This window comes from Amphiura filiformis, chromosome 14 (assembly GCF_039555335.1).
Source record: "Amphiura filiformis chromosome 14, Afil_fr2py, whole genome shotgun sequence".
NCBI classification, from domain to species: Eukaryota; Metazoa; Echinodermata; class Ophiuroidea; order Amphilepidida; family Amphiuridae; genus Amphiura; species Amphiura filiformis.
This window is the reverse complement of record NC_092641.1, coordinates 51,214,685-51,240,328: the sequence shown is the minus strand read 5'-3', so window position 1 is coordinate 51,240,328 and position 25,644 is coordinate 51,214,685. Positions and strand designations below refer to the sequence as shown.

General features: G+C 36.8%; 1 long non-coding RNA gene across 1 annotated transcript; it reads right to left on the bottom strand.

Annotated features, from left to right (window-relative positions):
* Positions 1-8,233: 8,233 nt before the first annotated feature.
* LOC140170272 (uncharacterized) lies at positions 8,234-14,219 on the bottom strand. The gene is made up of 4 exons (XR_011861515.1): positions 14,043-14,219; positions 11,489-11,681; positions 10,824-10,879; positions 8,234-8,486 (listed from the first exon to the last, which is right to left on the bottom strand). It is a non-coding gene; the product is annotated as an uncharacterized lncRNA (long non-coding RNA).
* Positions 14,220-25,644: the final 11,425 nt, after the last annotated feature.

Below are 25,644 nucleotides of genomic sequence, written 5' to 3'. Positions count from 1 at the left end.
CGAGGTGACTGTTCCTTTAGGGTTTCTACGCCATATGTTGCGTATAAACCGTTGCGACCAGATGTATATTTTCACAGCAAGCTTGCTGCACTTAGGAATCATGTTCTATTACCGTGTGTGGCTTGGTACCGGCTGTGCTTTTGATGCTTTAAGACACGCGGACCTGGGAATCGTACCGAAAGCTTTTGGAGTTGTCTTATATATCCTCAATTTGTATTTGATAAAAGCATATCTCGGGACCGTGGCCAGGATGCTTTCCGGGATGCTTTTTGCGTGGGCTGCGGAATTGAAAAAAATCGCTTCCATGCAAAAGAAAGAGATATAGTGGACGTTTTGGGAGTACTTCGCTCGAACAACTGCAACGGGGGATTTTAACACTACTAAAGTCGCACCGAAATTCAGATTTCCCTTCATTTTTTTTTTAAAGTAAGCCTAAATGATTTTCAAAGTGTCAATACAAATTTTTTCAGCTGTTGTTTTTTGCTGTCTTTTAAGCATTTTAATCACTTTAAATATACCTTTTATTTTCCCTTAGCAATTTGCAAAATTGCCAAGGTCTCTTTCTGTCAAGTTCTTTTTTTCTTTCAATCAATCTTATAATGAACCACCGTAACCATATGATTTGAGCCATGTTGACCATAGTTGGTCATTAGGACCATTGGGTGGGGGGGGGGGACAAATGAAACATGATCAACTTCAGGTTAAAGGTCATCCACTTCCGGTCAATGGCCAAAAACGTGATTTTCACTAAAAATGCTACTTCTACCACACATTACACAGCACGATAATGGCACTTGGGCACATGCATCAGCTATACCCAGTAGACTACTCTGTAGTCCACTTGCCCATTGTGCATACTCTGGATATTGTATTTAAGCTGAAAACTCTGATTTGAGTACACAACTATCTATGGAATGCGGCGCTTTTGTGCTGGTGCGCCTGGTGGATGAACGTACGCATCTAGTGCGTATTGTACCACCATGCGTAGTCTTGTGGTTAGATTTGATGATAAACAAGTATGATTGACAGTGTGTTTTAGAGAACGAAGTCCCGGGGTAAAGTTCTGCTTAAAAGTGAAAGTCCATAGTCGATTTTTAACTCGGGACCGTCGCGATTAATACTGGTAGATTCTAAAATCAGAATTGTTCAGTATTGAAGTGCCAATGTTATAATTATGACATTATGATATGTTGCATTCAATAATATAAGCCTACGTACACTTTACTTTTACTGTCACTAATATAATTATATAAACTTTTTCATAACAATTTGTACTAGTATTTTGATGTAATAAATATCAGTATAATTTCGAGTTCAACTGAATGCTTTCATCATGATTAATAACATGATTTTATTTATCAAAAATCGACTATGGCATAGTCTACTATACCCAGTGTCTAAAAGTTATTGTACAGAATTGGATTATGGCCGAAAATGTGATTTCCTGTTATTTTTACTAAAACTGCTACTCAGCTTCTTACACGAATTACATAGCACGATGACGTAACTTGACACATGCATTATCCTTGAGGTCAAAGGTCATACAAAGGCCATTATGGCTGATGTGATTTTCTGTTCTGTTACTAAAATGCTAAGTCATTCCACAGATTATAATACAGCATGTAGGGATTACTTCCGGTATGAAGCAAACTACCTCAGGAAGTCAAACTTAATACCGCATGACCAAAGTTGTACAGATATATTAAACATGAATATTGAATAATTTTTGATTAACAAAATGATTTCACATAGGACAGAGCGTAATACTAGGGAAATAATTATGTAATTAATATATAACTTCTGTTCATATTCCGATGAAATACCAAAATGCTGGTCCTTTTGAACTCGCATATGCTATAACTCTGGTCCCTTGGTCCCTAGTCAAATTTCAAAATAGAGTGCATTTCAAAAAAGACCTCTCAGTGAAATCAGCATATACTGCTGGCTATTTATATGCCTTACATTCATGCATGCTAGATAGCTGGGCTAATTGGCTATAGCCATAGTTAATTAGCCATTGCTAAGGTCGCGTACATGTGTATGCGCAATTAGCTCTAGTTAATCACTTCTGTGTGTATAGGGCCTTTTGTATGAATGGCCAAGTGGTTCAAAAAACGGGTAAGACAAACGTGTAAGGTTACACGTGTAAGATTGCATCTTACACGTGTAAGGTTGCATCTTATACGCGTAAGATTGCATCTTATACGTGTAAGGTTGCATCTTACACGTGTAAGAATGAAGTTGGATTCTTAAGTTGACGAATCACAGAGTAAGAAATCACAAACAACCAACCATCTTACGCGTAGCAAACTTCGACCAATAATATGTAAAGACGTTTCTAGATTTGTAACACACACGACTTCTTATACGTGTAAGATTTTGAATTTAGTGATGGACAATACTCGATATTATTGGCGGCGTACCGAGGATAAGTAGAGCTCATCACCAACATCGTAAACAAGGTATTTTCTCAATTTATATTTGCTACAATCTGTGCAACAATGTATTGTATACCGAAACTGTCATGAATTGTTCCTATTGTTGGACCGTCATAGTCACAGCTTTCTGGTTACCTTTTCTCAGTAATCTGGAGTCAATTTTTACTCAATGTCAATTAATTTCAAGAGGTGAAAGTAAAATGATCACGTTTGCGAGTCTACCGTGGTACATATCGATATCGACGCTGAGATTATTCGACGCTCGTCGTATGTACTAGTCAAATTGGAATACCGTCCATCCCTATATAGTCAATTCTTACGCGTGTAAGAAATGCTATGGCGTAATTTTATTGGTCGAAGATGAATACGCGTAAGATGATTGGTTGTTTGGGGTTTAAATATGGGTTCTTTATATTTGATTCGTCAATTTAAGCAACCCGCTAAATTCGAAGACGTATAAGATGCAATCTTACACGTGTAAGGTTACACGTATAATCTTACACGTTTTTTGGTCCACTTGGCCATTCATACTTTTGCATGAAAATTCCGGATGCACAACAATTCGACTGCTCAGTGCTAGAAGTTGGCAAGTGCAATAGCTGCCCTGTGAACATTGTGCAATTTACACACAGTTCATGGTACTCATCTATACATAGCAGCTATTATACTTACACCACCTCTGGCACTGAGCAATCGAATTTTAAAGCCTAAACGGTGGCTCGTGCTTATAGTGTCCCATATACCGGTATAGTTTAGCTGCTAAGCTCCTAAATTTTGGTACAATCCCAGCAAACACAAACACGTTTTAATAACATTTTTAATAAGTTATATTTTGGCTTTTGGTTTAGGTAAAAACGTTTTAATAACATTAAAATGTCGGGTTATAAAAAGGTCATGAAAACGTTTTAAAACGTTTTGTATGAAAACACACTACAACAACATTTTCAAAATGTTTTCAAAATGTTATTGTAAACTATTTTTGCAAACATCTTTTGCCGAATATTTTGTCAACACTTAAATAACATTATGTTAAAATATTTGCACCCAGCAAACACAGAAATGTTCTTAAAATTTTCTTTACAAAACGTTTTAATAACATTTAAATGTCGGGTTATATAAAGGTCATGAAAACTATTTTTAAAACGTTATTGCAAATATTTTGAGCAAACATTTTTCGTAGAATATTTTTTCAACCCGAAAATAGCATTCTGTATAGAACGTTTTGTATCAAGTTTTCAAAAATGTTTTTGGAATGTAATTATAAAACGTTTTTATACTCTTTATATAACCCGACATTTAAACGTTTTCTGTCAAACATTTTGTGGGTGTTGGGCAGTGGATTATCAGAAAATGTTTCTTAATGTTATAAAAACGTTTTATACCCTTAATATACCCTTTATATAAGCGAAGCCGTCATTTAAACGTTTTCTGACAACCTTTTTATAACCTTTGGCGAATGATGTCGAAAACGTTTTGTGTTTGCTGGGATTGTGCATTTTGTGATAGAAGCTTGAGAATGTCCACACATGAAGTACATGTCCAAAGTTTATTTTAAGATGTGGAGCCATTTCAGACTTGACCCCTAGTGATATCTAGAGGTCACAAAAGGTCACACAGGGTTAAAAATTTGAAAATGCTCCAATCTTGTCGACAGATACACCAACTTATTTGTCGAGTCATCACAAGGATCTCAAAAATGTATTGTTTGTGCTATCTACGACCTATATATCGTTACAGAATTATTCTACGAAAACCTCATTTTTGGGTAAAAAGAGCACATTTTTGGATGTACAGGGGTGAAATTTTCAGCTTGCTCCGATTTTGCCAACGACAAAGGTCGTAGAAAGCCCAAACTATACATTTTTGTGATCAGACAAATAATTTGGTGCACAATGATTCAGCTTAGCAGCTGTACTATTATTCTCTACCCCTTCTGGACTATGTATGGCACGCGTGGTCTTAATTCAGTGAAAATTACGCAAATTCAATTCAAATCAAATTTTAATATTGACATACATGATTCACCTCATACAAATGTAAGAATATTTGAGATCTTAGAAAGATAACAATGTATCTTACAAAGATAATATTTGTATTATTTTGTAAACTAATCTAGCACTGGAACTGGTACGGTACCATCGGACTGCAGGCATCTGATTGATGATGGTGTGGTGTGACGTCATACGACGGGGAAGTTCTTGCAATGACGGGTGTCTCATGCGTGTGACAATTGGAAGCGGAAACCCCCTTCATGCTAGTGACGTCAAACCATCATCAATCAGATGCCTGATGAAGCCCAATGGTATCGGATAGCCTGAATCTTTCTGGCCTTCAATGGCGGCGCCTTTTTTTACCCACCATCCTTCACGTTGCCAAAGTGGAGCGGCCGTGCGTGAGTATCTGAGGATTGGAGGATCAAATCTAGGTATCGGACGTAACTTAGCAAAATAAGTTGCAAATTTTAGTTCCAGTACTAGATTAATTTATAAAATAATATTTTAAACTACTGGATGAATTATCTAGGCCTACAACAAGATAGGCCTATGTGTATCTTACAAAGATAATTGTATGTATCTTATAAAGATAAAATATGTTTAAATATTAAATACATCAAGATGGTTTTGATAATAAATAAAGTTAATTCAACAAAAGGGCCATGCACTTCTTCGTGTTAATCCGTTCAAATTATAAAAAATTGAAAATTCTATATCAAAGGATGGATCCAAACGAATACCAGTGTATCACACTAACAAAGCGCAAATTAAAAAACTAGGTAACACAACATCCGATGGACTGAAGTAAAACAAATAAATAAGCTTACACAAAGTTAAACCCCGGGGGGCACTTCCATAACAGATATGCATCATGTGCCTCGGGAAAGACCCCCTTTTTCAAACCGGCTTGTACCCAATGACCCCCTTTTTGTTTTTATGGTCTCACCTATTACCCAATAACCCCCTTTAAAAAAATCATGTACTCAATGACCCCCCTTATTCTATTTCCTGCTACCCAATGACCCCCCTTTTTAATTCCCAAATTTAGGTGGTATTTGTATTCTCCTTAAGAAATAATGAGATTTCTCAAATTTCCAAGGTGGTCAAGTTGTTTTTTCGCTGTTTGGCACTTATTAATGTGTACTTAATAATACTCTTTTGGCAATCCTGTACCCAATGACTCCCATTTTACAATTTGTTACCCCAATGACCATGCTTTTTTCAAGGTTTCATACTGAATGACCCCATTTTTATTCAGGTTGTGTACTGAATGACCCCATATTTTTGTAATTGTACATTTGACCTGAATGCCCCGTACTCACGGCCGAGGCACATCCCTGCCACTTTAGATAGGGAGTGCCTCACCCGGGAGTTAAACCCCAAACGTGTCGAAAAAGACAAACTTTTCTTTTCCGTGCTGGATTTACCGTTTTAGCACGCCCTTGGGCGCACATGGCAATTATATGGTTGCCCCTCCCCTCTGGCTCTTTGGATCAAAGTGTTATACCGCCACCACTATAATCTACGTTGTTTTTCCAAGAGTTCTTGCTTCAAGTTGCTTCGTATTTTACAATTCAATCGTACATCGAGTTATTTTATCCATGGATTTATAAATCACGTGGATTTTAAGAATGAACTACAGGATTCATATGCTATATAAACGCGTGCATGTTATTGTTCAAACATTGTTACATGTTAGAAATCGCCGGGTGAAAAACAATAAGATGCAAGAGAAATTTGAAGTAGTAAATTGCAAGAATATCTACTAAATGTATGTCTAGTGTATAATATTGCATCATATGTCATCAATATATGGATAATCCTGCACACTATATACTATTTAAGAAAAATGTATCCCGAAGGTTCCGACATGTCGTAACAGGGAAAAGAAAAGTATAATATATCTAACAGAGAAGTACAGAATATAGTCAAGTCAAATATGCTATAATGTAAAATAATAATATGATGAACTAAGATACCATAATCCTGGTCTACAAGCATATAGAGTGCTTCTGATGAAAGCTACATTAATCCAGGCGCCATTATGGAGTTTGATCAAATAAACTACGGATCCAAGCATATACAAACAAGTATTATTTTAAGACCAATCTATTGTATTGCGCTTTTTCGATTTGAGCTTTCATAAAAAAAAACCCAACCTGTATATGCTTGTAGACGAGGTTTTACCGTATAGGCCCTAATGTGATAGACTAAGATATGAAGTATTCCAATATTATTAATAGGAATGTATGACTATATAATACTGAATTTTAAGCAATTTACAATTCAATTGTATCTATGACTTTTACTCTTAAATAAATTACCTTAAATATAATTACAATTCGGCCCTGATTTGGTAAAACGATCTAACTTGAAATTTGGACATTTTGAGATAAATCCATATCTTGGGTAATGTGAGGACGCTCTTACCATTGGTGACATCCTCAAATCACCCCCATGCCACCAAATAATGAGATTTTTATATTTTCTAAGACATTAGATCTGTTTAATATTCAAAAAGAAAAACGTCAAGTGTTCAAACTTAAAAGCTCTTTTTTCTCGAAACAGCGATTTTAATTTCAAGTTAGATCATTTTACCAAATCAGGGCCGAATTGTATATACAAACAAACAAACAAACAATCCAATCAGAACGCTACTGAACACCCTATAATTGTTCTTGCTGGAAGTTGATCGATACATGTTGAAATCAAAAAGTTCCGAGATACACCTTTTTGGTTTGAAAATAATTTCTCGTGCATTTTTTTCAGTAATGTTAGATAAACCATAGTAGGGGAGAGCGGGGAGTGTTCGCCCTATTTTTTTCTGACCAGCCTAGTAATGTCAATTTTAAGGTTAGGGATGACCTGATTAGCCCATGTGAAAGCCCTATGTCTTAGCTATATACGGCCACAATCCCAGACCTATAGGCCTTACAATAGCAACAGGATAGAGCAAACAAAAAAGTTTTGCAAAGTGGCGAACTTGCCCCATATTGGGGCAGATTCGCCCATATGGTGGGGTAAGTTCACCCTAATCACAAAAAAGGTTTAAACATTGCATAACAATAACATATTCAATGCAAACATTTAGCAAGAGTATACAGGGCATTCATTCTCTTCTGGGGAGTCACTAAATTTGTTGCAGGGGTCGGGTCAGGGTAAAATGTAGGGGTCCAAAGTGAGCTTAAACGTATCATGTTTACAACTTCGGGGAGAAATGGATTAGGACATAAACTGTGGTATGAGTAATACCGATATCACATAACTTTAAAAAAACATGTTTTTCAGTAGTTTTACCTTGTTTAATGGTTTAATTATCAATATTTTGCATAATACGCTGATGGGGCAGGTTCGCCCTCCAGTTTGGGGTAAGTCCGCCCGGGGAAGATATAGGGCGAACATGCCCCATCCTCAAAAGGGCGAACGAGCCCCTTGTGCACATTTTTGTATTTTCTTCAGGGTATGCAAAACACAAATCGAATAAGGAGATTATAACTGCATTAAATCTTTGACAAATCCCATATGTTCCCAATACAGATTTCCATTAAAACCATCAGTATTTATGTATCAATGATAATATAACATTATGAATGCAAGAAAAAATTACGTTTTGGTGTAATTTTTTTGTTTTGGCTGCAGTTCGATGAACACGTCCCTATATGTCGCGTAGCTAATATGAGAAGTTTATAATGACCTATGTCACCTAATTTTGCCATCACCAAATTCCCTGATAGCCGTAGTGCTGAGAAACAAGGGGTGGGCGAACCTGCCCCTAGGGCGAACACTCCCCGCTCTCCCCTACTTTAGGAGTATAGTAAGTAAGATATAACTTTTTACAAAAATTCCTAGTGTTAAAATTAGGCATGAAATTGTGTCTTTTAGTGTAAGATTTTTGATTTTTACAGACCTGCCCTAATTACTGCTATATTTAAAAACTTGAGCAATATTCAATAATCAATTTTCAATTGTTTGCAGTCCATTTTCACGTCCTTGTACGTGTTTGCAGTTTCTTATCCGTATAGTAGTCCTCGTTGTTGAAATAAACACTGGCTACCTACGATAAAAACATAAAAATGACAATTAATGGTTATATCGGTCCATTATATTGACGACATTCAACGAAGAGTGAAGAACGATAACACTCTCCAATTTTATTCACTCCTCTGCCAACTGCAATTACTATGGACCACAATGGCCTCATCCCAATGGCATAGTTCAATAACCTCAATTAAACAATCATATTGCAAAATTTAACCTCAAGTTGCAGAGTATGAGTTTTAGTACCAAAATATTCAAAGGTCATTTAATGAATGTGCAAAATGTATTGGGGTTAAAGAACTGTGCCCTGATAGATGAGCATGTTGTGGATCCTAGTGAATTAAAAGGGCATTTCGTGATCGACAGCATCATCCCACACACTTTTCTCAAAACAAATTCAGATTTTCATACTACTGGAAACCTCTGGCTTCACAATGTTTATGTACAAAAATGTTTTTGCAGATTAATTCGTTTAGCAAAGATATTGCGAAATTTGAATTAGTGTTCTGGTACACGTCACACGAAAAATGTCATAAAAAGAGCATGCTAGGATCACAAAATACTCCTTTAAATCTTTGAATTAATCAAAAGAAATGATTCTTAGTCTTTTAGCTCTGAAGTTTAGGGCCCCGATTGAATATTAATCGAACAGATTAGATGGGTTTATGGGGTTGTACTATCCACAACATCAACAGATCCCTCTCGGCGCGCTAAAACCTCTACGCGCCCAAATATGAGATCAAAGCCACATAATCAGTGTACTTCGGTTATATTTATAAATGCGCTTTTATAAATACGCACGTGACCACCTCCGCGCTGCCATAACAGCTTAAAATAGTAAGTCTCGAAGTGACCTTCTACATAGCGGGTGGTATTCCTATACATTTGATTACAAAGGTGGAACAACATGAGACGACTGTGCAGCAAAATTGTCTATTTTGTTCAACTTTGTGACTTTATTGTAAACGTTTCCGTGGTTGAATATTTTTTCGTCGTCAAGTACTTTCAACATGTTGTTTTTGATAACATAATACAAATTCGGAATCGCCCCCATGTGTAATAATTTTGCTATTCAATTCATACTAAAATTTGATGATATTTTATCTGCACAGTTCCTATCCGTTTCTGTATAGTGGTCAATGAACGAGGATTTGGTCACGCTTGCTGGTCTTGGTATATCGTGCCCGTGGGTCACGTGCGTATTTATAAAAGCACATTTATAAATATCCAAAGTACACTGATAATTGCAATTGAAGACCTGGGCGCAAGAAGACCGTAAGTCCACTTGGCCCCTCAACATGTATACACTAAAGTTGCGTATAGTTTCGTATAGTGTGGTAATGTTTTATACATGTTCAGGGGCCAAAACAAATCTTTCACAACCTTTTATGATGTTTTCACCCTGGATCATGTATTAAACATGATAAAACCCTAAGAAACTATTCGTAACTTTAGTGTATACATGTTGAGGGGCCAAATGGACTTACGGTCTTCTTGCGCTCAGGTCTTCAATTCCTCATTTCCCAGGAAAATGATCTGACAGTAACATGAATAATATATTTCACCTTGAGCACATGTTACAATTAGGAACTTATTTTCCTCTAGGCCACCCAATACCCCTACATAGGGGTGAGAAGGAAATCCGCCCCATCTTTGCATATGATGACCCCATCTCATCCCCATACCGAAGATGGAGTATGCGTCACTAGCCGATGTTTTTTACACCACCGTTTTAATACTATTACAATTTATGCAATGTGTCAGGAAAGGCCCATCAGACTGTCGGTTTACGATCTATTTTACTATGCTATTGTACCAAAATTACATAAATCTCATAAATGGCAAGAGTTGTTATGGGATAAGGCTAAGCTATAAGACCTCCACGATGTATACTTTCCTGATTTTGGTATAATGATTATGCTTATTCAAGAACTGCCTATACTGTTGCATAGTGTTATAATGCCAAGGAAATTGGACGGGGTCTGGCCTAGCCTACCACAACCTATCTTGCTTCAACCTGTAAAGTGTGCTGAGGCTTGTGGATCAACGTCTAGGCGTTGTGCCTGTGCGTAGCGCACTATAAATCACTGCACCTTTTTTTTCAACACACACAAATCGACAAGTTCCTGGTTTACTACATTTTCAACTAGCAAGTCAACAGCGAAGCATTGGGAGACAAATATGGGACAACATGGCCTTACCCCGTGTAAAGATATGGGATGAAATTTCTTCTAAAAAAAAAAGACTCTCACTTCCTTTGCGCTCATTTTAGGTATGTCCTTTGGGTGTATAGGAGGGTACGGGTGATTGATTGATTGATTGGAGTCTGTGGATTTCAAGTGGAATAGCTTACCTAGATATACCTGTTTGATCCGTGTTTTGAAGGTTTTGAAGTTACCTAGCCTGAGCCTGTTAATATCAAATACATAAAAGAATGGTAAGAAAAAGTAGGGGTAAAAGTTGCAGATTTAACGGCAATGATAATTGGAGTTTTCTTTGGTGCCACATTCCATATACTACATTATACCTGTTGTAATTTAATGTATATATATCCTGTGTTCTGGGTCTGATGTGGTGCTTAAGAATAAAGAGTATCACCATCAAGCCCATATTTTATGTATGCATACGTGGTGTGTTAACTGGCGTCTGTTAATAACATGCCGTATACTGGTATGATCATCTAGCGTTAAACCATGATTTTGGGTATTAAAATAAGCCACGAATCATGTGTTATGAAATTGAGTCATATTGCAATATTTCCCCCTTAAAATGACTCAAGATGGTCCAATATTGAGTATGTTGTAAAAAAGAAATCCCTTGCATAACTTGCTTTTAAAACATACCAGGAATATAAACGCCCCGCATTTTGATTCACACAAAGAGTAAATAAATCTTAATTATTGTCTTAAAAGTCTTCAAGTTTCAAGTACAGTCAAATCAAAGTTAAGTTAAATCGTTTAAATTGCGGTGGAACATTTATATTCGGCACAGTAAAAAAAATAACGAAAATTTACTTACATCCAATTCCCAACTCCGAACAGCAATATGGGTGTTGGTAACTGGCGCTGCAGCATTTCAGAGTACACGCAGCATTTAACTTGTCGCCGCTGTATCGTCGAATGCACTTGTTGCACCCCACTTCACCAGCAGAAATCGTGATAATTACATGACACAGCATAAACGCCAATACAAGTGCTCTTATCGTCAAGTTCTAATGCACAAAAATAAACAAAATACAATTTTAGTGACCCTCGTATAGTAACAAAATGACGGTGTGGGGGTGGGGGAGGGGTGGTACAAACCTCAATGGTTTTAAACCCGATGCACTACTAGTATATGAACTAATAACCCTACATCTGCTTGTTGTTTTTTTTATTTGCACGTGAAAAGAAGTTGATGGCAGGCCCATACGCAGGATTTTTATCATTATTTTTTAAGGGGTGAGGTGGGGAGGGAGGGAGGGGCATGGCAAAAATGGACCTTTTTCGATTGAGAAATCCGTACGCCTGCGCTGATGTTTTGTAAAAAGTGGACAAGTGTCCCCCTAAAAACTTGCCCTTGTTGGGACATTTTGAATACCGCATCACCAAACGCGTGGAATTATTGTCAATTTTTCTCCAAATTTTGATGAACTTTTTAATTGGAAAAATGTACCTTTCTCAGAATGTTTTGCACCACGTTTTCAAAAATGTTTCATCAATGTAATTAAAACGTTGTTATATCATTTATATAACCCTACATTTAAATGTTTTCTGTAAAACGTTGCGAACGTTTATATACAAACAAACAAACACCAAGTAATTTGACCAGTATATGGAATGTCATATTATAATACTTGAGTACTTTCGAACATTCCAGACCCGGAATATGAAAGCCATAATGTACGACCACTTGAAATGAAAGATTGTTTTCAAATATTTTAACATAATTATTTGTTATGTTTACACACATCCCAACTTTAAACCCCGCAGAAAAAATGTCGTCTCTCAAACATTATGCTGAATGTGCTATGCTTTTTAAAAAGCAAACAAGCCACGCGAAACGGATTTTTTACTGTGTTTAATCTACTTGACCTTTTCCTTGTTTTGTGTGATAATTAAAAACAAACAATCCTGTGAATTTTGTAGGACAACAGAGCAATTTACGACATAAAATCAATCCACTGTAGAGCTCTTAAACGGCTAAGATAAAAAAAAAAAGCGCAGTGATTTATAGTGCGCTACGCGTGATCCCCAAGCCTCAGCACACTTTACAGGTTGCCACTGACCACTACGGCCCCACATCATTCTATGAACCATTTAAAACAAATCAAGGACTTTGCTGTTTCAAGAGCGCACACCCTAGACATTCCACGAATAACCATCGCAACCAGGATCAGCTCCCCGAGTTTCGTATGGGTTACAACGAGAAAATTTAACAGTAAGTTCATTGTCCAGGGGAATTTCAAGCTAACTCAATTTTTCCACGAGAACGTACTAGGCACCGCCAGGGTTCGAACCCGCAACCTCTCGCACCGAAGTTGAACGCCTTATCGATTAAGCTAGCTTAACTGCTAAGTAAGTAGGATTTCTTTCATTTTACCTGATAAGTTCGACGTAAATACCTTTCCTGTTATTTTAATATATGAAGAAAAAAAAAAAAAAAAAACCTTACATCCACTTTTGGCTGAAATTGAGTTATTGGCATGATATTATAGTGTGGGTAAAAATACACATTTTGGTGGTTGTTTGATCTTCATACTACCTTCCCTTCCGGAGGTATCGTATATTTCCCGTTTGGGAAATCTTAGGGAATTTCCGGAAATCTGAACTTAAAATGAATATAGAGTTGTTTTGTTTTAATTTTTTTTGATGTATAATAGTAGCCTGGAATGTTCTTTACCTATTAAAACCAAGAGGAACTGTTTTTTGGTCACTATGTTTGAAAAAATCATTTTAATTAACAAAAGGTGTAGCTTCGGAAATACCCAAAAAATGCCATTTTCCTGAATTTAATTAAAATTAATAATTAAACAAGTAAATGAGATATTTCAATTTTTCTTTTTGATTTTGAATGCATTAGTCAAGTTACATAAAGTAGTGCAAACAAATGGGCTCAAATTTGATTGCAAAGGTGGTTTCTAGAAAAGGGGTAAATTTATTTTGTTGCAAAACCCTTACATCCACAAAAGGTGCGATATAAAATAAATAATAAAATAAATAGGAAGGCTTGAAAATTGTACCAAACCTATTCTTTTAGTTTCTATTCATCAACACTTTATCCAAACCCAAATTGAATCAAATGGAACAAGTAATACTTGCACAATTAAAAAAAGCTGTTTTTCTCAAAAAGTCAAAAGTCGATGTCAGGGGTTTTGCAACAAAGCTCCTCATATATTATTTTATCATTTTAGGTAAAGAATAATAATATTAAAGTGGACGTAAATGGTAAATTATGGTTTAAATATGTTTGCTTTATACTGGCCAGTGAAAACTTGTGGGAAATTTGAACCCCTAAATTGAAAATAACAAATACCAACATAACACCACAACCACTACCACCACTGTCCACCATCACCACTAGATTAACTTACCGTCATTGTAACTTTAAACCCGAAGAAGTTCCTTGTTGAATTCGAAGTAGCTAGAAGTATCACACCAGCAGTGCTCCTCAGCAAACTTGCGAAATGAAATAATATGCTTTAGTATACTCTGCAGTTGTTAAACTATCTTAATGTTGTCAAGGACCGAATGATAGTCTGGTCGACAGAAATTCATTATTTTATGCATTTCTGAAAAAGAAGAGCAATGTATGAGCGCTAAAAATAGAATGTTGTAATGATAAATTTCAACCAATCATAAAAGTACATGTAAAACATATCCGTAATATCAATTCGAAGAATTCATCTTTAAATAAAATAGTTTTTCCCTGTCCCGCAAGCACCGTCCCTTCTATAGATGTTTATTGTGATGTAAATAATTTTGGTATTAAGGTATTGGGCTATTCCAGAAAATAGATGCACACCCCCTATAGAGGAGTTCGGATTACCGGACTTTTTGTCCAATCGTGACTGTTGGAAATTCAGACTTTTAAAGTGTCCGAATGCAAAAAAATCCGGCAGAAAAATAGTTCAAAATCAGAAATCCTCAATTTAAGAGCTCATTTTTGATATTTCCGTGAATTTTTCTTCATTTAATCGGATTTCCAAGCTTTTTCCATTGACATTGGCAACTGGAATTCCAGCCGTTTTCAGAAATCAGACTTGGAAATCCGGACATTTCTTTGATTGAAAATTTACTACTCTATAGGGGGTGTGCACTTATTTTCTGGAATTGCCCATTACCTACTACTGCGTAATACTTTCTTCGGTAAGGGACGCACCATTTGTCTTCAGGGAAAGGTGGAAGTTGAGCGGGGCATTTGTTTACATCCGGTAAAGCCCAGGTGTTTTTTTTTTAATTTTCATACATTATCGTATACAGAAAGGTTTTGGCTTTTTAGTAAATGGTGCATCCATGAGCCCTCCATATTCGCCGTAGACATTGGTAAAAGTGACGTCGTTGATCGGATTAATTATCATAGCAATAGGCCCTAGAGGAATAGTGGCAATTTTGACTATATCGCCCTGCACTACAACGTTCACTCGGTACCTATGCATTGAACCATAGATTGTCAAAAACAGGATAAAGACCTGTATCGTAATTCTATAGAATATTAGTATGCATATTATGCTGATCACTCACACCTGTTAGAGTGCAATCTGCTTGTAGTGCAGGGCGATCTATTCGAAAATTGTATTCCTCTATTGCTATGGTAGTTAATCCGATTATGACGTCACTTCTACGGCGAATAGGTAAATAACAGAAAGACGTGATACTTTTAAGCTTGTACCATTTAAGTAAGTCAAGCGTGGTGCCGATATCATTTACAATGATTGAAAACATTGCTATAACATGACGCTTAGTCTATTCAACTATAAATACATTAAGTAATTGATAATCCCTTTCCTTTCTGTTAAGCTTACCGGTTGTGGTGGTAGAGCTGTCGCCGATAAATCATCGCAAGTCTTGATCGCAGTCTCGGCCTCACAGTGTCAACACCCTGTATTATAAATATTTTTTTCATAGCTCCATACTCCGTTGGTGAAATCAATATTCTATTGTTGACTTAGATAAAGAAAGTTTACATATGCATTGTGAAATACACGTGTGATCGAATATTCAATACAAGCACCTGGATTTTAGGTGAATGGGCTATTTGTGTTCCTTTATATAATTGTAATTCTCAAAATTATATATATCACAATTTTAACTTACGATTTAAAAATCGTTACGCCAAAAATGCAGTAAAATGTATCCAGAGCCAACAGCAATGGTCGCTAATTAGTGTATTGCATTTCAAGTTAGTGTATTGGAAACAAAACCTGGGGTTTACCTCAAAACAAATCGAATTTCCTTGTAATAGCAACACCATATGGGATACTAGAGCATGCGCAAATCGTAATAATTTGTAGAATAGAACTTGGTGGTATCTCACATGATAGTCGTACTATGCTTAGCCTGAGTCGCTCGGCCTATCTCGAACAAAATCGCCATGCGTAGCAATTGAAAAACGAGAGGATTCGCCGCACTATCACGGCAATTTTTGACACGAAGATATAGGGATGATGACGCTGTGGGCCTCGCACACACAATTTCAAAAAGGCTAATATCGAATGGCACCTTGTCAAAGGCTACTTTACACATAAACACAACACAATAAAAAATCCCTTTAAAAGGGAAAGCTAGAATGTAGAAGAGGTCATGGTATTGTAGTTTAGGGGGAGGCATCTTTAGGATTCTAGAGATATTGATTATGCTTTATTTTAAGTTTTTGAATTATGTCGGCATAGGGGAAGGTGACGCCCACGTTCCTTGTTTTGATTTCACATCAAATCAGCTCTTTTCCAGCTCCAGTAACACCACAATTATTCCGCTGGACTTCGGATGTTTTGAAATTAGTATTTTAGCATTTTACTTTGAAAAATCAATAAAACAGGACTGATGTAGCGACTTTCTTACATTCAATCGTCTCCAATTGTAGTTCATTGTGTACTCATTTAACCTGAGTTTAAATTAACCAGCATATTGGTTAACCCCATGAGAACTACCGGCCGATTGGCTAAAAAGAAGTTTTCATTATCAATTGGACCAATCAGCAACATTATAAGAATAATTTCACCACACAAAAAAATTGGGGTGAATTATTTGCAAAGCTCCATTCTGATTGTTGATTAAAGTGAAGATATCATGTAATTGACCAATCAATGGCAATGTTAGATCGGCAGGTAGTGCTCAGGGGGTTAAAATGTAAACAGTGAAATGAACTTCCCATTCATCCTATTTTAGTGTTAAACCAACTATTGCTTGTATTTTGCCCAACATGCTTTCCCAACTGGTTGGTTTGGTTAATATTTTTAACCAACCAGTTGTTATATTGTTAATGTGGTTAACAAAGACCCCATATTTTTTTTACGAACACATGCTCTGTCACCCGAAGACCCCTTATTTTTCCATTTGATCTGTCACCGAAAGACCCTTACAAGTTCAATTTGAACAGCAACTTTCATTTATCACTGATTTTGTTACTTATTTTGAACAAACAAAGAAATTTGAAGCCATTTAGAACTAGAAATTCGATTTTCGAGGTCTCTGCAACGCTGTTTTGGCGCTCACCCAAAGATTCCATTTAAAAAGATTGGTCATATTCTCCCCCAATGACCCCATATTTTTTACATTTTGCTCTCACCGAATGCCAAAAATCATGCTCTCACCCAATGACCCCATATTTTTTACATTTTGCTCTCACCGAATGCCCCTTAGTGCGAAAGTGCCAGCCCTACACCTATATCCATTTCATATTGAAGTGCCCCCGGGAAACACTTCTGTCAAAAACGGTAAAAGAATTCCCTAAAAAACTAAATCCTTGGTTGATGGGGCTCGTAGAGCAGGTTGTTTTCGTTTGCGTGAGGGGAAACATTTCCATAGCTTAAATAACAAGCTTGTTTAGTTTTTACAGTATTTTTTAAATCGCGTTTCAGCATTTTTTTAAATTTAAGAATATAACTACACACAAAACGATATTTTCAAAAGCAAAAAAAAAAAAAAAAAAAAAAAAAAATGACAGTATAAATAAAATATTTGAGATAAATCCAGAAACAGAGGGATATTTGGAAGCAATGTTTATGAACATGTTTATACCATTGTAAATTTCAATTTCTAAATTCTATGAAAATCATTCTATAATTTTCTCAAAACTAATTTTCACTTACTCTGCACTTATTTGACATTAGGCATTTGTGATTTGATGAACGAGGGACATGTTTATTCGTAAATCCAGACAATAATAAAAATACAAAACCTCAAACAGGAAACACTGCTTTGTTTAGCCTTATACCACAAACAAGTGTTTTGACTTAGAGTGTGAAAAATGTGCCTTTATTATTAAGCATAGCAATAACCTGTGATTCAATTGGGAAAATTATTTCTCACATAAATAAAAATAATGATCCCGGATAATGATTAATAGAATTTCTTGATCCATAGCCTCACTATATACTCATTTTTCTGAAATAAGATTTGTCTGCATAATTTAGCTTGAGAAAAAATGTGAAATATGTTTCATGTAATGCAACCAGCACGCGGAAATTACAGCACATTGTCCGGGAAGCTTAATTTCTTTCTACAACCGTAATGGGCCGCAATATATCACTACTCGCATAGTCCGAGAATTAGGGTTAAGGATAGGGTTTAGGATTAGGGTTAGGGTAAACCTTTAGGGTTAGGGTTAGGGTTAGGGTTAGGGTTAGGGTTAGGGTTAGGATAAGGGTTAGGGTTAGTGTTTAGGGTTATGGTTATGGTTATTAGGGTTTATGGATAGGGTTAGGGTTAATTATATACGTATTCATTGGTAATTATAGGGGAGAGCGGGGAGTGTTCGCCCTAGGGGCAGGTTCACCCACCCCTTGTTTCTCAGCACTACGGCTATCGGGGAATTTGGTGATGGCAAAATTAGGTGACATAGGTCATTATAAACTTCTCATATTAGCTACGCGACATATAGGGACGTGTCCATCGAACTGCAGCCAAAACAAAAAAATTACACCAAAACGTAATTTTTCTTGCATTAATAATGTTGTATTATCATTGATACATAAATACAGATGGTTTTAATGGAAATCTGTATTGGGAACATATGGGATTTGTCAAAGATTTAATGCAGTTATAAACTCCTTATTCGATTTGTATTTTGCATACCCTGAAGAAAAAACAAAAATGTGCACAAGGGGCACGTTCGCCCTTTTGAGGATGGGGCATGTTCGCCCTATATCTTCCCTGGGCGGACTTACCCCAAACTGGAGGGCGGACCTGCCCCATCAGCGTATTATGCAAAATATTTATAATTGTACCATTAAACAAGGTAAAACTACTGAAAAGCATGTTTTTTAAAGATATGTGGTATCAGTATTACTCATACCACCGTTTATGTCCTAATCCATAATCTCCCCGAAGTTGTAAACATGATACGTTTAAGCTCACTTTGAGCCCTTACATTTTACCCTGACCCGACCCCCTGCAACAAATTTAGTGACTCCCCATGAGAATTAATGCCCTGTATACTCTTGCTAAATGTTTACATTATATATTTTATTGTTATGCAATGTTTAAACCCTTCTTTGTGATTAGGGTGAACTTACCCCACCATATGGGCGAACCTGCCCCAATATGGGGCAAGTTCGCCACTTTGAAAAACTTTTTTGTTTGCTCTATCCAGTTGCTATTGTAAGGCTATATAGTTCTGGGATTGTGGCTATATATAGCTAAGACATAGGGCTTTCACATGGGCTAATCAGGTCATCCCTAACCTTAAAATTGACATCGCTAGGCTGGTCAGAAAAATATAGGGCGAACACTCCCCGCTCTCCCCTACTAGTCATAGTATATCGTATAGCCTATAGACGAATCCAATTTCACGCATTCCTACACCTCAATGGCCGGCAAAGCTGGGTCCCCGTCGGCTCCATCTTACCTAAAATGTGAAATGATGCGGCCTTGGAGGGTATTTTAAACTGCTTTCTATCACCCGTGTTACACGTAGACAAAAGAATGATGACACTTTACAACACAAAAGAATCTAACATCGAATTTTAAGCGGCTTTAATCCACCCAATTGGGCAGTCACAACACCAGTTTGGTGCTGCGGGGACCCAATAATGGCCGACCAAATCCTGACCATGACTTGGCTCGTTGGATTCGTCTATATGCACTTTATACCGTAATCAATAAGTTTGTTAAACAAACGCCTCACTGGCAGAACGACTCGTAGCATAGTGGTATTACCTATGGACTATTGATCAGTAGATTGTGGGTTCGAGCCCCGGTTAAACATTAGTAGAATTTTAATTCTAATAAATATCTTTTTATTTTGTTAAGTAAGAGGAAATGATAATAAACCGTAATAAACCTGTGTTATATCTAGCCCCATATTCTTAAATGTACTGTGTTTCATCGCATTGCGGCCCATTTATGGTTGCAAAAAGAAACTACGCGTCCAGGATAGCAACGTAAAATGGTAATATACAATAAATTATTATGCATTAAACTCGCAAACGCAAAATTAGAAATTTTGGGCAATTAATTGTTAATCAATGTATTGGTGTCGAAAATATATAGACAGCCACAAAAAGAAACTTTTCTAGACACCACTTTCTTTAGCATGTTTAGGAGAACTGACCACGGGACAAAAATGGCCTGAAACCGATTGCTTTAGGGTAGGGTTAATTTGGGCTTACATTAGGTCTTGTGAGCAGAATACACAGGCACCATGCATCTATAATGAAGATTGTATTACTAAGATAACCCAGTAAGAAAAGTTTTGTCAAATTTTGTCAGCTCAGCTTACAATATATGGATGATTCCAAACCATCAAACTTAAACTGGTCTTGAAAGGAAAGGCAGCAATTTTTGGCTAAAATGAAGTATTGTTTTGGTCATTTTGTACCCCGAACTACAGTGTATGCCAACAAAGAGTGTTAAAACGTTTTTTGTTGCACTAATAAACATACTAGTCAGATAGAACTTCCTTGTGAGTGTAAAGTCCGGTACGACTAATCATTCAGGAGTTATTGGCAAAGAGGTCAAAGTAAAGCATATGAAAAACTATCCCTAATCTGACGAGAAATGTATTTTTTTTCAACATTACCGTAGTTTGGTTGTGGAAACTTTTACCTTTGTCTTAATTTCAGTGAAATAACGTCGCTAGTTAAAATACAAAATATAGCTATATTGAAAATAAGAAGCATTTTAACCAATTCGTTTTTTATGTGTGTGGAGTAGTGGAGGACTGAAAATCACCAAGTTCATGAAATCATAAAAGAAATCAGGAACCAATTATTGTCAATTTACATCAACATTATGTGTTAACAACGCGTATCCACAATTTAAAAAAAAAATCGGTTGATAAGCTTTCCAAAATGAAGTGAATCAAAGGCATGGTGCTTGAATATAATAAAATATTCAAACACTAGTAGCAAAGGTTCCCTTTGGCTCAAAACGATTTTGTTGTGTAAGGCCATCTTAATTAAAAAGTTCGTTTGCCGCTGTTTTTTCCGGGGGAACATACCCGTATGGTCATTTGTGTTCAGTGCCCCTCGGGTGTCAAACATGACTAAAATCATATTAGTTTACATTGTATATATTACATAACCTCACTTTTTATGTTATGTTTGAATAATTTCAGTTGCAATTATGGCTTTCTACTTTAAACATAAATGCACAACACTAGTTAGACCAGGTCTAACTTTAAACCGGATCTAACCATGGAAGTTAGATTTAAGGTCCGATCATACTAATTGCTTTGCGGTGCGGTACGTGGCCGCACTGCATCGTACTGCAAAATACTGCATTGCTGTATCGCAATGAAGTTAGATACATTTTAACTTGGAAAACTTGAGTTGCGGCAAAAAGTAATCGATGGTATCGGCACCCCACCGCACCGCAAAGCAAATACGGCGTAGTATGAACGGACCTTTAGGGAGGAATTCTTTACTCTTTTCTTCCTCCTTTACTCCTAGCAAAGTACAAAAGTTAAACTGCAGCCATCTAATATTAAGCTCCATGTATATGCCCTGAGCAGGATCTAAAATAATATAGAATAAGGTATGGAAATACCAAAGAGTTCTTTCTTCCTAGACTAATCTCCAGAGTTCGAGCAGATCTAAAGTTGTTTTGTGCATACGTACAGCCCCTAACCACTCTAAATAATAGGGTTTCCACAGCAAAATAATTACGTATCCAAAAACAACTAGAATTTAGTTTAATCAATCCTCACTCCATAGAGCAACGTAGAAAAAATTATGACCATTGACTTTTTGCTGAACCATGAAATGGTATCAGCCTATAACAGTGTATGTTACTAGGTTACTAACTAACCTTTTGGTCTGAAATGGACATATCTTTAAATGCCATGAAGGTATGAACCCCCGAGTGATGTCAAATGAAAGAGGAAGGAGTGAAGCTAGCACTGACAGCTTTGACTTTTTCAATAGGCCTATGCCTAACTTACTTATGTTTCCCCGGCCAATTTTAAGTAGCTAGAATTTATATATAGTAGGCCTACCAGTCTAGTGTCCGTCTCATGTCGGCATCTTGCAACAGTCATTGTAGCTTTGTAATTAATATTATAATGTCCTTTTTAATATACTTCATTGTACTTGTTAGGCCTAAAAGGCACAGAAAAGTTCATTGCTGTAAACACGTACATTCATGCGTTGGTTTGGCCTATGCAGTGTTGCCATGCAGCGGAAAGGATAACCACTTTGACGTCACAGGGGTTGCCACGTGTCTCTGCACATATGAATTGGGCGGAACAATGCGACATTGGGCACTTTGTCTTTATTTGCTGATTTGGGGGGGTAAAATGAAGGAAAATTGCGTTTATCATTTTAGAAATGGATTCTATATGTTATTAGCTTTATTTTGATACCAAATATGTTTTTCTTTCAATGGTCCCTTTAAATTAAAATATTTTAAAATTCATTAAGGGGGTCATAAAGGGTTGATATATACATGTACCACAATATACTGCTAAAGCCCCATGGTTCAGCTATGGTGCGGTAACTGCTCTAGTTTTTTACCTGTGATGAGTAAAGCAATTTGAGATACCTTATGGTCCGTATGCACAAAAGATTTAGACTGGGTCTAAAGTTAGACCTGGTCTAAGTAGAATTTAGTCTCAGGAGAAAGGACATTTCCTTTACATTTGCTGAAGTTATTTTGTATTATTTTTGAACTTTGCATTAAAATCTTGCTAGCTACTATTGGAAGGAAATAATAGGAAAGGACCATACCTGATGGAACTAAATTCCACTTAGACCAGGTCTAACTTTAGACCCGGTGTAAATCTTTTGTGCATATGGACCAACGAGACTACTAGTACTTTTAAGTTTTGGACCAAAGTGACCATCGATTACTTGTGGGAGCCAGAGGTGGCATAGAAAAAATTGAACCAATCATATGCTATTAGTGGGTTTTTAGCGGGTTCACCGTCGGACAAGTTTAGAACTGTCAAGCTTTCGTCAGGAGTAGCTCTGACTTCTTCAGGACAAAGTACCTAAGAATGAGACATGTAGACTGCCCCTTGTCTACTGATGACTCTGAAAAGAGCCGTTCACTGAAGACTGCCCTTGTCAATAGAGAACAAGCAGATCTCGCCTATCTGCTAATATAAAGGTTTATCATATGCTTATCATTTCAGATTTTAGGATGTCAAAACACCCCAAAACACATAAGGCGCGTGAAAGTCGATTCCGAGTTTATCGTCCCCCGCCCGCGTCACTTTTTGGAAACCAAAAACACCCGCGTCAAATTTTCAAAATGCCAAAATAATTCATTATTTTCAAAGTATCAGTGTTTTCACCAGTTTTAGCAATTGGAAACATATATAGGCCTATGTTTGTTTGTAAAACATATAAATTCATAACTTGGAAGCAAAACCAGGCTCCTTTCTAACTTTTCTATTCCCTACCCATATAAAAACATGTTTATAAATAACATGTATGAGTGTGGCTTTAAATCAACACGCTTTTAGGTCAATAATAAAATCTGATGAAATAATAAAAAAGGACGCCTAAACTCGGAATTGACTTTCATGGGCCTCATGTAGAAAAGTAAAATCCCAAACCCATAGCGCCACGTAGTAAACACAAACATGCGGAACAACATACCAATATTGTGAGTTACGTTTCCTACTGCAATTTGCTTTAGTGACGGCGGCAATTAAATTTAATAAGGTTGTCATCAATATTCCTGCATAGATTACAACCCATTGTTGTTAGTATTAGCCTTACTACAATATATCCACTCATACAAAGAAGGCCTACGTCAGATAAGGTTCAAGGTCATTAACATAGTTAATCAAAAATCCAAGATTTCAAATTTTTCTATGGTGCTTAGTTCAGGAGTTCTTTATGATACGAATCCAATTTCACGCATTCCTACACCTCAATGGCAGCAATACTAGTACAGGGCACTGTGGGTTTGGGATTTTATTTACTTACATTTGTGGAACCAATGTTTTTTGGCATCCTTGAATATGAAATGATAACAATTTAATTGGTTCTATTTTTTCATCCCACTCTGAGGTTATACATTTCTCAAACAAATTATTTTCCTATTTCGATTGCCGAGAGGAGTAATTTGAGACAATTGCGATTGGATCGGTGCATTTTGAAAATTTGGCCTCTGTGCATGAGATATTTGACATTGACCTAGTTCACTTTATAAACTCTGAACTAAGCATTCTAGTGCAGAATCACAGTCGACTTGTTTTTATTCCTAGCAATGAGAGGAACAATTTGAGGTATATTACAACATGATAGAACAAATTTTTAACTTTTGGTCCCATTATGACCTTCGACCACTCTAGGGAAGCACAGGGGGCAGAGAAAAAAATGAAACCGATTCTAGTTTTATCATTTGAGGTGTATTAAGTAGGCCTATGCTTACAAATTGGTTCCACTATAGGCCTACTAGCAAAACTAGATCCTAACTAAAAAATCACCCGATAGCGCCCTGTGCTATACACTTTTATTTCAGCATAGAAATTAATATTGCGCTGTTCATGAAAAATAGTTTACGATTTTAACCAATTTCTGTTTAAATGCACACACAGGTTTAAACAGAGAAGTATATGATCTGTTAACTTTTCACAAGCCTTTAGCATGTTTAGTCTCATATCCCCGCTTCAGGCAAGTGGGTTAGTTACGGAAAATCCTAGTTTTATAAAGTGACATGCATGTACAGATTTTGTGGGCATGTATGGTCAAGGGATTTTATTAGAATGTTAATCATGGTTGCAAGCAAGTTGCAACAGCATTTATTTTGACAAATAGCATGATTTGTGATAGGCCTATTTAGGCCTAGGATCTGATAATTTTTCATCACTACTCAAAAGTAAGTAACCGTTTGTTGTGCACCGCTCAGTCCGACACACCTCTAGTCTGACACGCCTCTAGTCCAACAAACCACTAGTCAGACTGCACAAATTCCCTGACTTAGGTGTGAGTCTGTCCGAAAATGAAAAAACACTGCGCTAGTCCGAAAAAAGCATGCGCTAGTTCGAAAATGAAAACCACTGCAACATTCCGGCACGCCGCTTGTCCGAATTTGAAAGCACTTATTCAGTCCGGCACGCCGCTAGTCCGAATCCGAAATACACTATCTGAATCTGGAAAACACTGCGCTAGTCCGATCCGAATCTGAAAAACAAGGCGCTAGTCCGAATTAAACTGAAAATCATAGCTCCCGAATCTGAAAACCACAGCGCTAGACCGAATCTGAAAACCACAGCGCTAGTCCGAATCTGAAAAACACCGCGCTATACCCAAATCTACGTACCTGGGTGAAAAACACTGCGCTAGCTATTTTGATTTCATTTGTCAATACCAAATGAAACACGTTTTTCTGCCGACAGTTTCGCCAGAAACCTGGCTTTCTCAAAGCGTTAATGATGTTATTGATCCATCTGCTTGGAGCGGGAAACTCGACCGGATGTTTTAATTTTCCCGGAAGTGGTATTCCTATCTCCAGCGTTGGTCTTGAGTAGAGGATCAAAGATGTGACTTAGAAAGAACGTTCCCTCGTCTCTGTTCATGGTGT